At 47.0% G+C, this 13,927-nt stretch overlaps 1 pseudogene across 1 annotated transcript in view; it reads left to right on the top strand.

Moving 5' to 3' along the window:
* The first annotated feature begins 720 nt into the window (after positions 1 to 720).
* The window catches only part of LOC309567502 (ABC-type organic anion transporter ABCA8-like), a 140,998-nt pseudogene continuing 127,791 nt past the window's right edge, over positions 721 to 13,927 (top strand). The window contains exons 1-3 of the transcript XR_014226122.1: positions 721 to 794; positions 5,114 to 5,218; positions 11,261 to 11,504. The product of XR_014226122.1 is annotated as an ABC-type organic anion transporter ABCA8-like (transcript). The remainder of the gene's footprint in view (positions 795 to 5,113; positions 5,219 to 11,260; positions 11,505 to 13,927) is intronic.

Raw genomic sequence — 13,927 nt, 5'->3', positions numbered from 1 at the left:
GGTCGGTGGATCTAATAGATGGTCGGTGGATCTAATAGATGGTCGGTGGATCTAATAGATGGTCGGTGGATCTAATAGATGGTCGGTGGATGTATATTTTTGTATATTTTTGTTAACATGGTAACAAATTTTAAAAGGCCAAAATGCATATCTGGGGATTTTGTTCGTGTTTCATGATTTCCTTCTTGAGTTATGAAACTCTTATTTTTTTTCTGCCCCTTCTTCTATAAATCGTCTTTTCCTGCCACCCGGAAATCCAAAGAAGGAAAATAATCCTCCCCCCACCAAGAGACAGAAACATCTGGATTGATAATGGGATTGAATACGATATTTGGAATGTTTTCTTACGTCCAACATCCAGGATATGGATCCAACTGATCCTCCTGGGGGTCAGAAAGGAATTCCCCCCCCCCCCCCCGTATAGTGAGGGAGGTGGGAATAGGGGATTGCCGGATATTTCTGGACCGTAAAGAAGAACTGCCAGAGACTGTCCGGGGATGAACATAATAGAAAGCGTAAGTCTTCATTTTTAGTCTTTTAACTGAATTGTAGTAATCTACGCCAATCTTCTCCTTTCCTATCGCTGATCTCCTCAGGGACGTTCTGATTGCCAGTGAGCTGCGTTCATGGAAAACCGATTGGACATCTGCAGGGATTGTTGGTGATTGGGCAGATCACACAGGGACCGTCTTCAGATGAGGATCACGACCCTATTGGGGAACCCGGGACTTCGCATTCACCTCGGCCACTGAGCGCATTGAGGGCTTTCTTGCGTGCGTTGTCCTCCTCACAAGGTAAGTCATTAGGGCCCAAGTAAGCTTCATAGTGAACCACTTCCGCCCCGGAGGATTTGGCTGCTCAAAGACCAGGGCCTATTTTGCGATTCGGCACTGCGTGACTTTAACGGACAATAGCGCAGTCGTGCGACGCCATAGCCAAATGAAATTGACGTCCTTTCCCACAAACAGAGCTTTCTTTTGGTGGTATATGATCACCTGTGTGATTTTTATTTTTTGCGCTATAAACAAAAAAAGAGCGTCAATTTTGAAAAAATAACAATATTTTTCATATTTTTTTATATTAAATCCTCAAAAAAAAAAATGTAAAAACCAAAATTTTGTAACATTTTAGGCCAATTTGTTTTCTGCTACATATTTTTGGTAAAAAAAAAATCGCAATAAGTGGATTTTGATTGGTTTGCGCAAAAGTTATTGCGTTTACTAACTACGGGAAAGATTTATGTCATTTTTATATATTTTTTTTTTAAACTAGTAATGGCGGCGATCTGCGATTTTTTTTTTTTTTGCGGGACTGCGACATTGCGGCGGACAGATCGGACCCCTAACTGACATTTTTGACACTTTTGGGAGTACCAGTGACATTACTACAGTAATCAGTGCTATAAATATGCACTGTTACTGTAAAAATGACACTGGCAGGGAAGGGGTTAACTTTATTAGTGATCAAGGGGTTAAGTGTGTCCCTAGGGGCGGGATTCTAACTGTAAAGGGGCGTGGCTTGTGATGTAGCCACAGAGGCATACGATCCTACATAGCGGGATCGTATGATCTCTGCAGTTACACCAGGGAGAATGACAGGCGGCTTTGTTTACATCAGCCGCCTGCCTTTCTCCCTCTGCACCGGGAGATCGCGAGTGGCCGGTGGACATCGGAGCCGCCAGTCACTCGCGGGGGGATGTCAGGGAACAAGCAGGGGTGGGAGCGCGCCTCCGGTGGTGCGCGCTCGCCCCCTAGAGGCTCCTGGGTGAGCGACGTACCGGTAAGTCGCTTTGCCCAGGAGGGGCTGACTGCCGCAGTATATAGTCGTGCGGCGGTCAGCAAGTGGTTAAGGACACCTGTCATTTTGAACATCTCCCAAGCTTTTTGAGGACCGGTTTTGCCAAGTGGGGCAGTGGCATACACCAATCAGCCACAACATTATGACCACCCAGTGTGCCGGGCAAAACTTTTGTTGCCACGGCTATGGGGGATGAGTGTACCATACAACAATATGTCAACTGTGGCAAACATTTTGTAGTCTGATTATCTGTACATTATGTGACCTGCAATATATGGGCTGCACCACACGTCCCCTGAGAACCAGAATCGGGGGACACTACTTTGACACAATCATTTAAATGTTAGAAATATTTCCAATGCAACACGTCACTTTAGGAGATTCCCTCGGGGGGGATCTTTCCTCATTTCATTGTAGAGGAATAGAATGGCTGTCTCACTCACCTAGAGGGGGCGATAGGGAGAGAAGGTTACTAGGAAGAGAGGCATGGTGGATTTTTACACTTAATTCCACTGAATTTTCTAGAAGAATGATCTCAGGAAAATATACTGTATATATATATAAGTCCATATCAAATAATGATCTGGCTTTTGTCACTTTGTATTACTTTGTTTTTACTTTTGTCTCTTTGTATACGCCCCCATTCACACCTATGCGACTTGTCATGTAATTTGACTGTTCAAAATCACATGACAAGTCGCATGCTATTTGTGGATATTGCGACTCTGAATTACACCGATTTTAAAAAGATCCCTGCACTGTTTCTGGCAATTTCATGTGCGACTTGCATTGGCATCGGCGCATGAAATCGCACCGAGCAGCAGGTTTGAATCACGCTGAAGTAGTGTGATTTCAAAGCGACATTCGGTGTGAACCGGGGCTTGCTTTTTTTTTACTTTGTCACTTTGTATTACTTTGTTTTAGGTTTGTCTTTTTGTTTTACTTTGTTTTTACTTTTCATATTTGTGTTACTTTGTTCCTGCTGTGTTACTTTATTTTAACTTTTCACCTTTGTGTTACTTTGTTTCTGCTGTGTTACTTTATTTTTACGTTGTCACCTTGTATTACTTTGTTACTTTGTATTACTTTGTTTTGGGTTTGTCTTTTTGTATTACTTTGTTTTTACTTTGTACCGTTGTGCTACCTTGTTTTTACTTTTTTACCTTTGTGTTACTTGTTCCTGTTGTCACTTTGTTTTTACATTGTCACTTTGTATTAGGGCTCTTTCACACGGTCCGCCTCCGTAGGCGGATCCGTGCTGCTCAGCGGGGATCGATCCGCCAATCCCCGCTGAGCCGGCGGATGACAGCTCCGTCTCCGCTTGCAGTGCGGAGAGGGAGGTGTCACAGCTCTATGGGGGATCGGATGAGAGCGGACCGCCTGTCCGCTCTCATCCGATCCGATCCCTAAATGGATGGAAAAATAGGGTTTCCATCCGTCCAGATTTCACGGACAGGATCGGATACGGATGGCAGCGGGTGTCAGCGGAGGTGTCTCCGCTGACATCCGCTGCCCCATAGAGCTGCATGGAGGATCCGATCAGATCCGCCTAAAAAACTGACAGGCGGATCTGATCGGACCGCCCGTGTGAAAGAGCCCTTACTTGTGCCTTTTGAGTTACTTTGTTTTTACTTTTCACCTTTGTGTTACTTTATTACTGCTGTGTCACTTTGTTTTTACATTGTGACTTTCTTATTACTTTGGTTTTAGTTTCTCATGTTGTATTACTTTAGTTTTAATTTGTCACTTTGTATTACTATGTTTTTAGTTTGTCATTTAGTGCTACTTTTGCCCCGTTTCCACTGAGCGGTACGGTACGGTTCGGTACGGTAGGCAATTTTTGCCATTTCCATTGTCAAAAGTTGTAAATAGTACCCTAATTTCGAACCGTACCGTACCGTACCACATTTATGGTACCCTTTCATTGGGGTACCAAGCACATTAGAACCGTACCAACAGGGTGGAGCTATACTGTTGAGCTTAGGTACTGTTGGCGGTGGAAACGCAAGGCTGATCAAGGTGTACTGAACCGTAACCGCTTACTGGAAACGAGGCATTCGTTTTTACTTTGTCACTTTGATTACATTTTTTTGTCACTTTGTATTAGTTTGTCTTAGGTTTGTCTTTTTGTACTGTTACTTTGTACCGTTGGGCTACTTTGTTTTTACTTTTTTACCTTTGTGTTACTTTGTTACTGCTGTGTCACTATGTTTTTGCATTGTCACTTTAGTGTTACTTTGTTTTTACTTTGTACCTTTGTGTTACTTTTTGTTACTGCTGCGTCACTTTGTTTTTGCATTGTCACTTTATTTTACTTTGTTTTTACTTTGTCACGTTGTGCTGATTTGTTTTTACTTTCCACCTTTGTGTTACTTTGTTTCTGCTGTGTTACTTTGTTTTTATGTTGTCACTTTGTATTACTTTTATTTTAGTTTGTCATATTGTATTATTTTGTTTTTAGTTCCTCTTTTTGTATTACTTTGTTTTTAGTTTTTCATTTTGGGTTACTTTGTGTTTACTTTGTCACTTTTTATTACTTTGTTTTTACTTTGTACCTTTGTGTTACTTTGTTTTTACTTTTCACCTTTGTGTTACTTTTTGTTACTGCTATGTTACTTTGTTTTTGCACTTTATCTTACTTTGTTTCCACTTTGTCACTTTGCGTTATTTGGTTTTAGTTTGTCGTGTTGTATTATTTTGTATTTAGATTGTCTTTTTGTATTACTTTGTGTTTACTTTGTCACTTTGTATTACTTTGTTTTTAGTTTGTCGTTTTGGGTTACTTTTTGTTTACTGTGTCACTTTGTATTACTTTGGTTTTAGTTTGTCACTTTGTATTACTTTGTGTTTACTTTGTCACTTTGTATTACTTTGTTTTTAGTTTGTCGTCTTGGGTTACTTTTTGTTTACTGTGTCACTTTGTATTACTTTATTTTTAGTTTGTCATTTTTTTATTACTTTTTGTTTACTTTGTCACTTTGTATTACTTTGGTTTTAGTTTGTCACTTTCTGTTGCTTATGCCCCTTTCACATGGGCGGATCGATGGAGTCCATCTGTCAGTTTTTCAGGCAGACCCAATGGGGTTTTTGTTTTTCGTTACTCTAGCCCTGAGGAAGGAGGAGGCATTCCCCCCCTGAAATGCGTTGGCCTCGCCGATACTTTTATTCAGCAAGCATTTTGATATGACGCCATGAACTTTTGTACTGGGCGCTCCTCAATACCCATTCCAGAGGAGCATCCAATGGGCACTTTTAGACACAAACTCCTGTATGAAACCTCCTTTCTATTGGTCAGTATTGATATCCTGTGTTGCAGATGAGTGGAGGGACACAGAAGGAGGCGGGTCTTATCCAGCAGACGTTGGCTCTACTGAGGAAGAACATTCTGGAACAATGGAGGCGGCTGGGCTACGTCATACTGGTACGTATATAACATGAGGGATACCAGACTGTTCATTTCACCTCCAATCTTCCTATCAGGTTCTGTGAATTTCATGTATTTTATTCATTATATTTACCTGTAAAATCCTCCCTAACCATCCAAAGCCCAGAGACTGCTGCAGTGCTGGGTGCTGCCATCTTGGATGTGATGTCAGCAGACTGACCTAGGTGACACCCTATATTATTCTATTTCACCCCCTCCCCCCCTCCCGACAGCCTATAAAATAATATGTTGGAAGGTGAGAAGAGCTGGGCCAGCACAGTCAGTAATTAGACACTCCCAGAAAAGGAAGGAGGCCACTTGCTTGCTACTTGCCGGGACAAGGTCGTGTAAAGCCCAGCCAACATGCCAAACTGTGCCCCCTCCCCCTCTTCCAAGATATATAAGCATCATGTGTCAGCAAAAAATCCCCCCCCCCCAAAAAGAAAATTGAGCACTAATTCCCCTTCTCACAGCACCCACCCCTCGTCCAAGCAGAAATCTTTGCCCCTCCCGCCATCCCCATCCCAGTTCAAATCCTCTCTCTCCCCCAAATTCCCCCAGCACAACCCCCCCCCCCCAAAAAAAAAAAACTCACTCTTCCTAGCACAAATCCTCTTCCTCTTCAGAAAATTCCCCTCCCAGCATAGATCTCCCCCTAGCACCAAACCATCCCCCGTCCCCCCCATTTATTTTCCCCCAATCATCCCTTTTAGCACAAATCCCCCCCCACCCAAAAAAAAAAAAAAAACATTTGCTCTCCTAGCCCAAATTCCCTCCCCGCTCTACCATATGACCTGTTCTATCACAACCCCCCCACCCCCCAAATCCCCCTCCTAGCAAAAAAAAAACCCACCTCAAAAAGAAAAAAAAAATGTCTCCTCCTAGCACAAATCCCCTCCCCCCCCCCCCCTCTACGATATAACCTCTTCTAGCATAAACTCCCCAAATTCTCCTCCCCATAACCTCTCCCAACACAAATCACCCCAATTCACCATTCCTAGCACAACACACCCCCAAATTTCCCAGCCTAACACTGTTCTCACCCCTGTGGTTCCCCAAATTTCCCCTCCCAACACAAATTCTCCTCCCCATAACCTCTCCTAACACAAATCACCCCAAATCACCATTCCTAGCACAACACAGCCCCAAATTTCCCAGCCTAAAACTGTTCTCACCCCCTGTGGTTCCCATCCCCACCCCAAATCTCCTTGAGGCGCCCCCTACACCCCACCTCACATGATAACACAGCATCCAGGGCGATCGTCCCTCCTGCCCACCCCTTGTCCTGTCCCTGGGGCTACGACTTGCAAAGAGGGAGGGGGCTGTACTAGGAAATGGATCCTTCCTGGAGGAGTCACATTTTCTCGGAAGTTCAAAGTCACATTGCAAGACCAAAATGTTATGGGGCTGGGCTGGACTGGGGGCAATCAGGTGTGCTGCAGTGCTCATGTGCTAACAAGGAGCATGCTGTTAGGAGGAGAGAGCAGATGGACGATGAGTATTATACAGTATCTCACAAAAGTAAGTACACCCCTCACATTTTTGCGCTGATTATTTTTTAATTTTTTTTATCTAAATTGGTGAATAAATTTGATTTTTTACATTTTTTTTGGATATGTTTTATAGCACAAAAAAAGTAATATATATATATATATATTTTTTTTTTCTTTTTAAATTGTCAGTAATTTTTTGTTTATAGCGCAAAAAATAAAAACGCAGAGGTGATTAAACACCACCAAAAGAAAGCTCTATTTGTGGGCAAAAAAGGACATCAATTTTATTTGGATACAGCGTTGCACGACCGCGCAATTTTCAGTTAAAATAACGCAGTGCTGAATTGCAAAAATGGCCTGGTCATTAAGGGGGGTAAATCCTTCTGGGGCTGAAGAGGTTAATGATTCAGGGAGCCCCTCCCATGCCCTCCAGTGGGTAATAATACCCCAGGTAAAGAGCCCCTTATCTATCTCAATACATCTCACTGAACTTTAAAAAACGAAATAGTACAGCAAGCCCAATTTTTTTTATATATCGTGAAAGCAGCTGTCACGCCGAGTAAATAGATACCCAACATGTCATGCTTTAAAATTGCGCACACTCGTGGAATGGCGCCAAACTACGGTACTAAAAAAATCTCCATAGGCGATGTTAAAAAAATTTTTTTAACAGTTACCAGTTTAGAGTTACAGAGGAGGTCTAGGGCTAGAATTATTGCTCTCACTCTGACGATCACGGCGATACCTCACATGTGTGGTGTAAACACTGTTTACATTTGCGGGTGTGACATATGTATGCATTTTCTTTTGGCGTGCAGGAACGGGGGCGCTTTAAATTATTTTTTTTTTTTATCATTTTATTTATTTATTTATTTTTTTTTACACTGTCCCTTTAAAAAAAAAAGACCACTTTTATTGCTGTCACAAGGACTCCTTCTAACAGTGATAGGCAGTGACAGGTCCTCATTATGGAGAGATCTGGGGTCCCCTCCTCTGCACTTTTAAAGAATTCAAAATTGGTATACTGTGGCTTTTATAAAAATCGGCGCCATTGGCTGCCGAGTAAACCGGAAGTGACATAGTGACGTTGTGACGTTGTGACGTTACTTCCGGGTTACTACATTGGAGACCTGATCAAAGCCGATTCCGGCTTCATTTGGGACTCAGGCCAGTCGGCAGAAGTGTCGGCTGGTCGCTCGGGCCTCCCGGTGTGACGAGAGACCCAGGAAGAGTGGTGGAAGGCGTGGGACGGGGGCGTCCCCTCCAGCTGCTTGTGATAATGGCTAAGCGGTTGATTAGCCGCATCAGTTGGTATGACGTCAATTGCCTGATGAAGGGGCCCTGCGTGGCTCCTGAAACTTTGCTATATATATCTACTATATGACTGCGGAATAAAGCTGTGAACCCTTCAGAGGAATCTTTGGTGTGCGGATGACATTTCTTCACTTTGATTATCCACGGGTCCCAGCCTATGGTCATTACAGCACCCATCATCACTGAAATGCCGGTTATCTTGAATGTGTGCATGAAGAACAATGCGTGTCTATTGCAGTAGGGTGTGCAGCCCAGAGCACAAACACACATGCCTGTGTGTCAGTAGAGCACAGGATGGTGTCAGTAGAGCAGTGGACCGTGTCAGTAGAGCTGTGGACGGGGTCAGTAGAGCAGTGGACGGTGTCAGTAGAGCAGTGGATGGTGTCAGTAGAGCAGTGGACGGTGTCAGTAGAGCTGTGGACGGTGTCAGTAGAGCTGTGGACGGTGTCAGTAGAGCAGTGGACGGTGTCAGTAGTGCAGTGGACGGTGTCAGTAGAGCTGTGGACGGTGTCAGTAGAGCTGTGGACGGTGTCAGTAGAGGAGAGGACGGTGTCAGTAGAGCTGTGGACGGTGTCAGTAGTGCAGTGGACGGTGTCAGTAGAGCTGTGGACGGTGTCAGTAGAGCTGTGGACGGTGTCAGTAAAGCAGTGGACGGTGTCAGTAGGGCAGTGGACGGTGTCAGTAGGGCAGTGGACGGTGTCAGTAGAGCAGTGGACGGTGTCAGTAGGGCAGAGGACGGTGTCAGTAGAGCTGTGGACGGTGTCAGTAGTGCAGTGGACGGTGTCAGTAGAGCTGTGGACGGTGTCAGTAGAGCTGTGGACGGTGTCAGTAGAGCTGTGGACGGTGTCAGTAAAGCAGTGGACGGTGTCAGTAGGGCAGTGGACGGTGTCAGTAGACCTGTGGACGGTGTCAGTAGAGCAGTGGATGGTGTCAGTAGAGCAGTGGATGGTGTCAGTAGGGCAGTGGACTTTGTCAGTAGAGCAGTGGATAGTGTCAGTAGAGCAGTGGATGGTGTCAGTAGGGCAGTGGACGGTGTCAGTAGAGCAGTGGACTTTTTCAGTACAGCAGTGGACGGTGTCAGCAGAGCAGTGAATGATGTCAGTAAAGCAGTGGATGGTGTCAGTAGAGCAGTGGACGGTGTCAGTAGGGCAGTGGATGGTGTCAGTAGAGCAGTGGACGGTGTCAGGAGAGCAGTGGATGGTGTCAGTAAAGCAGTGGACGGTGTCAATAGGGCAGTGGATGATGTCAGTAGAGCAGTGGACGGTGTCAGTAGGGCAGTGGATGATGTCAGTAGAGCAGTGGATGATGTCAGTAGAGCAGTGGACGGTGTCAGTAGAGCAGTGGACGGTGTCAGGAGAGCAGTGGATGGTGTCAGTAAAGCAGTGGACGGTGTCAATAGGGCAGTGGATGATGTCAGTAGAGCAGTGGACGGTGTCAGTAGGGCAGTGGATGATGTCAGTAGAGCAGCGGATGATGTCAGTAGGGCAGTGGACGGTGTCAGTAGGGCAGTGGATTGTGTCAGTAGGGCAGTGGATGGTGTCAGTAGAGCAGTGGACGGTGTCAGTAGCGCAGTGGACGGTGTCAGTAGAGCAGTGGATGATGTCAGTAGAGCAGTGGATGGTGTCAGTAGAGCAGTGGACGGTGTTAGTAGAGCAGTGGATGGTGTCAGTAGAGTAGTGGATGGTGTCAGTAGGGCAGTGGACGGTGTTAGTAGAGCAGTGGATGGTGTCAGTAGAGCAGTGGATGGTGTCAGTAGGGCAGTGGATGGTGTCAGTAGGGCAGTGGATGGTGTCAGTAGGGCAGTGGATGGTGTCAGTAGAGCAGTGGACGGTGTCAGTAGCGCAGTGGACGGTGTCAGTAGAGCAGTGGATGGTGTCAGTAGGGCAGTGGATGGTGTCAGTAGGGCAGTGGACGGTGTCAGTAGCGCAGTGGACGGTGTCAGTAGAGCAGTGGACGGTGTCAGTAGAGCAGTGGATGGTGTCAGTAGAGCAGTGGACGGTGTCAGTAGCGCAGTGGACGGTGTCAGTAGAGCAGTGGACGGTGTCAGTAGAGCAGTGGATGGTGTCAGTAGAGCAGTGGATGGTGTCAGTAGAGCAGTGGACGGTGTTAGTAGAGTAGTGGATGGTGTCAGTAGGGCAGTGGATGGTGTCAGTAGGGCAGTGGATGGTGTCAGTAGGGCAGTGGACGGTGTCAGTAGCGCAGTGGACGGTGTCAGTAGAGCAGTGGACGGTGTCAGTAGAGCAGTGGATGGTGTCAGTAGAGCAGTGGACGGTGTTAGTAGAGCAGTGGACGGTGTCAGTAGAGTAGTGGAAGGTGTCAGTAGAGCAGTGGTGTTGTCAGTTTTTTTACATTTATTTTTTTATTATTTTTTGCAATATTATTATTATTTTTTATTTTATACAATATTTTTAGGGGCCCAGTTGGGGGGTTTTGGTGAATGATCAGGGGTCTAAACCGAGACAATGGGACACTGAGGACAGAGCTTCCCCGGGCCCCTTTCTCTGCTGCCTCAGCTGAACTGGGCAGTGACAGGGACCGGGGACAAAGCGAAACATAGTAAACATAGTTTACTATGCTTCGGTTAAGAATGAACACAGGAGTGATCGCCCCCACTGCATAGTGAACTGCCAGCCAAGGGTGCAGGGGGAAATGCCGGTTCCCCATGGTGGCAGAACGTCAGGGCCCTGTCACATATGCGACCCTGGTGACTCTGGTAGTTCTGCCACTGCCACTGCCACTGTGTATGTGCCCACATGTGTGACTCTATGGTCACCTGGCCTGCACAGATAAGAAAAAAGAGGAAATTACAGAGCTTATATGGGCACTGAAACTGGAGCATGCTCCGTAGAGGACACCAGCTGGTCTAAACAACATCAGGCTGCACTGGGCACGCAGAGAAGGTGGGAGGGGACAGCTGAAGGCAGGATCAACCAGGTATATTTCACTCTACACAAAACAAAGTGGATTTGTGAGTATCAACACTGTTATATAGCATGCAATGAGAGTTTTTTGCAGTCTGGGTTTAATGACACTTTAACAAGGCAGCCTGTGGCACTTATTTCTAGGGTGGCACTGCAGAAGGTCTCACTCCTCTGGTGGAATAATTCCCGAAATGCTGATGAAGTAGAGAAATGGGATTACCTGTAGCAGAGGAGAGATCTGTGAACTCTCTATGATGTAGATGTGTTTCTTTTAATGGTTGTTGTCGCTGACTCTGTATTTGGTTTTTCAGGAGTGGCTCCAGCATTTGGCGCTGGTTTTCTTGGTGTTCTTCATCATCGCTGAGTCCCAGGATGTGGCGCACATGGCCTGGAATAGGTACGGCCCAGCCCGGGTCCTGGGGAGACTCAATCATTTAGAGAATTTTAGCTTTTACCTTAACGTCTCAGTCTTCCCTTACCAAGTTGGCTACTTCCCTGGCAGCCCGACCGTCCAGGGCATAATGCAGCGGGTCAACAGAAGCATCAACATCCCAGGTAGGTTCTGTTGTCACCTGCAAGCTCAGCTGAAAGTAGGGGCGTAACTACAGGGGTTGCAATTGCAACCGGGCCCCATGCTCCAGAGGGCCTGTGCGGCTCCCCTGTACACCTGGATGGGAGGGGCGGCCGGGGCATCATGTAGAGAAATCACTGTCCTCCTTTTTCCTTCTGTAGCTGCAGGAGGAAAATGGAGGAGATTGGTTCCTCTGTATGCTGCCCCCGCCACTCCTCCTATCCAGTTCACTTGTGTTCTGCTGTCTCTGGGCCCCTGTGTGCTCCCCCCTGGTCCCCCCCCCCTCCACTGTGCTGCCCCTCCATCTTCCCACTGTGCCCCCTACCCTCTCCTGCCGGCTGCTGCAGGTGATGTGTCACAACAGAGAACCAGGAAGGGGTCGGTAAAATATGTAATTTACCAGCTCCTTCCTTTTCTGAATGGACAGAGTCATAGTCAGTGACATTGTAAAAAAATCAAATAAAATGATAAAAAATAATACAAAAAATAAAAAAAATAATGCAATTAAAGTACCAAAAAATAAAAACTACTGACAGCAGTGGGTGAACTTCTAGGATCACAAAGGTCACACTTGCGACCGGGCCCTGGCATTCCACCACTGTGGGGAGGCCCCAAGATGGCAGGAAGGGGGCCCACTGCAGAACTTGTGAAAGGGTCCGGCTGGGGGGACCGTAATAAAGGGCCCGCAACGAGAGTAAAGGGCCCCAGGATCAATGGGAAGAGCCCAAGGCTTGAAGGGAAGGGCCCTGGCCAGGGGTCCGGGGGGGCCCATCATTGTTTCTTGGACCCGGGGCCCTGAAGGTTTTAGTTACACCTATGGCTGAAAGCCAAAATCAGGCTGGCAGTAAGAGTTGTGTAAGCTGATGGGGCGGAAAGGGGACGTTTCGGAGGTGGGCTTGTAGGAGAAAAAGTCCAGGCTGGGTATCACCAGCGATGTTACTGGGGGAGGAGGGGGGTGGGGTTAGACAGGGTGTGGGGGCCACGGCTGCTCTTAGAATTTATCGGGCTCTGTACAGCCTTCCTGATGGCCTCCGCCTCCACCTTCCCGAGGTGCAGAGAAACAGCGGCACCAACTTTATCCGCCTATGCCAAGAAAATTAGAAAAAAGTCCCTCCTCTACACCCACCTCCTCTGCCCCCCTGTTGACATGATGGGGCCCAAGGAAATGTAAATGAAAGTGATTATAAAGCCTAGTTTTTTTTTTTTGGGGGGGGGGGGGGTTTTAGCCACTTTCCGGCCAATTCTGGCACTCCGCTCCTACATGTAAAAATCCACTTTTTCTTTTTTTGCTAGTGTAGCACCCTCCTAGGTAGGTGCTAGGAAAAAAGCATCTCTTTGCTCCCTCTGCTTATCAGGGGAGCCTGATCTGTTAGTTTAGCCTGTCACATGTTTCCAGGTGTGATTCACTGGGTCTGAGGGAGTGTCCCCACTGTATCCAATGAGGGAGCTTGTTGGACAGTGGACGAAACCCAGCCAGTGATGCATCAGGTTTTATGATAGTCCCAGTGGGAGGGCATTCCTGCAATGCATGCTGGGATTGACCATAAATACTGAGGGGACATGTGACAGGGCATCAAGTCCCAGGAGGAGGTGGAGGACTGCCTCTCCTCCTGCAGGTGTTAGGAAGGTGGTTCAGGCCTAGTGAACCAGGTGTGGAGCTGAGCCCCAGAAGGATCCAGAGTGCTGACAAGTTGAGCTGCTGGCAGAGTCTCTCGGGAAAAACAGTATCGTGAGTACCAGGAGATTTGCCTAAGGGTCTGCCTAAGAAAAGGGGTAAAAAACTCACATGTACAGGCACTACTGATAGTGCATGGAAACTGCAATTATAGAGCAGCAAACTAGCTGTAAGCTTCCAGGTTGCTGGTGAAGACTCCGCCCCCCTATACGCGTTACGTCATCCGTCAATCAGACACTCGACTTCCTCAGTAGGAAAAAGGGGACCACTCCAGAGAAGTCAGGGGGATCAAGGAGCCACACACAGGAAGTGTAACAGCAAAGGGGGTGCCGTGCAGTTGTCCCTGAAGAATAGGAACAAAAGGGGGTGCCAGGAAGGGCCCCGAAGATTGTTCAGCAGTACAGTACAGATCTACGTGCCTATGTGCACGCGGCTTTGACGGCGCCTGAGCCGCACTCCTGCTGTGATATGACACAGCAGGAGGCAGACCGCAGGAGGAGCGGGCACGATCGCCGCTTGCCTCCCGCGATCTTCAGCAAAACTGACAGGAGAGCCGCCTGGTATGTAAACAACGTAAGGCGGCTCTCCGATCAGAGAGGCAGGGAAAGATCTTGTGATTCATCTAAGATCTCTGCCTCTGTCCAACCCATCCCCCACACAGTTAGTAAGCACAATAGGGAACACATTTAACAGCAAAGGGGGTGCCATGCAGTGGACCCGGAAGAATAGGAA

The sequence above is a fragment of the Pelophylax lessonae genome (genome assembly GCF_965119305.1).
Source record: "Pelophylax lessonae genome assembly, chromosome: 11".
In the NCBI taxonomy this organism is placed as follows: Eukaryota; Metazoa; Chordata; class Amphibia; order Anura; family Ranidae; genus Pelophylax; species Pelophylax lessonae.
Note: the sequence above shows the minus strand (reverse complement) of the source record. Positions and strands in the feature narration are given on the sequence as shown.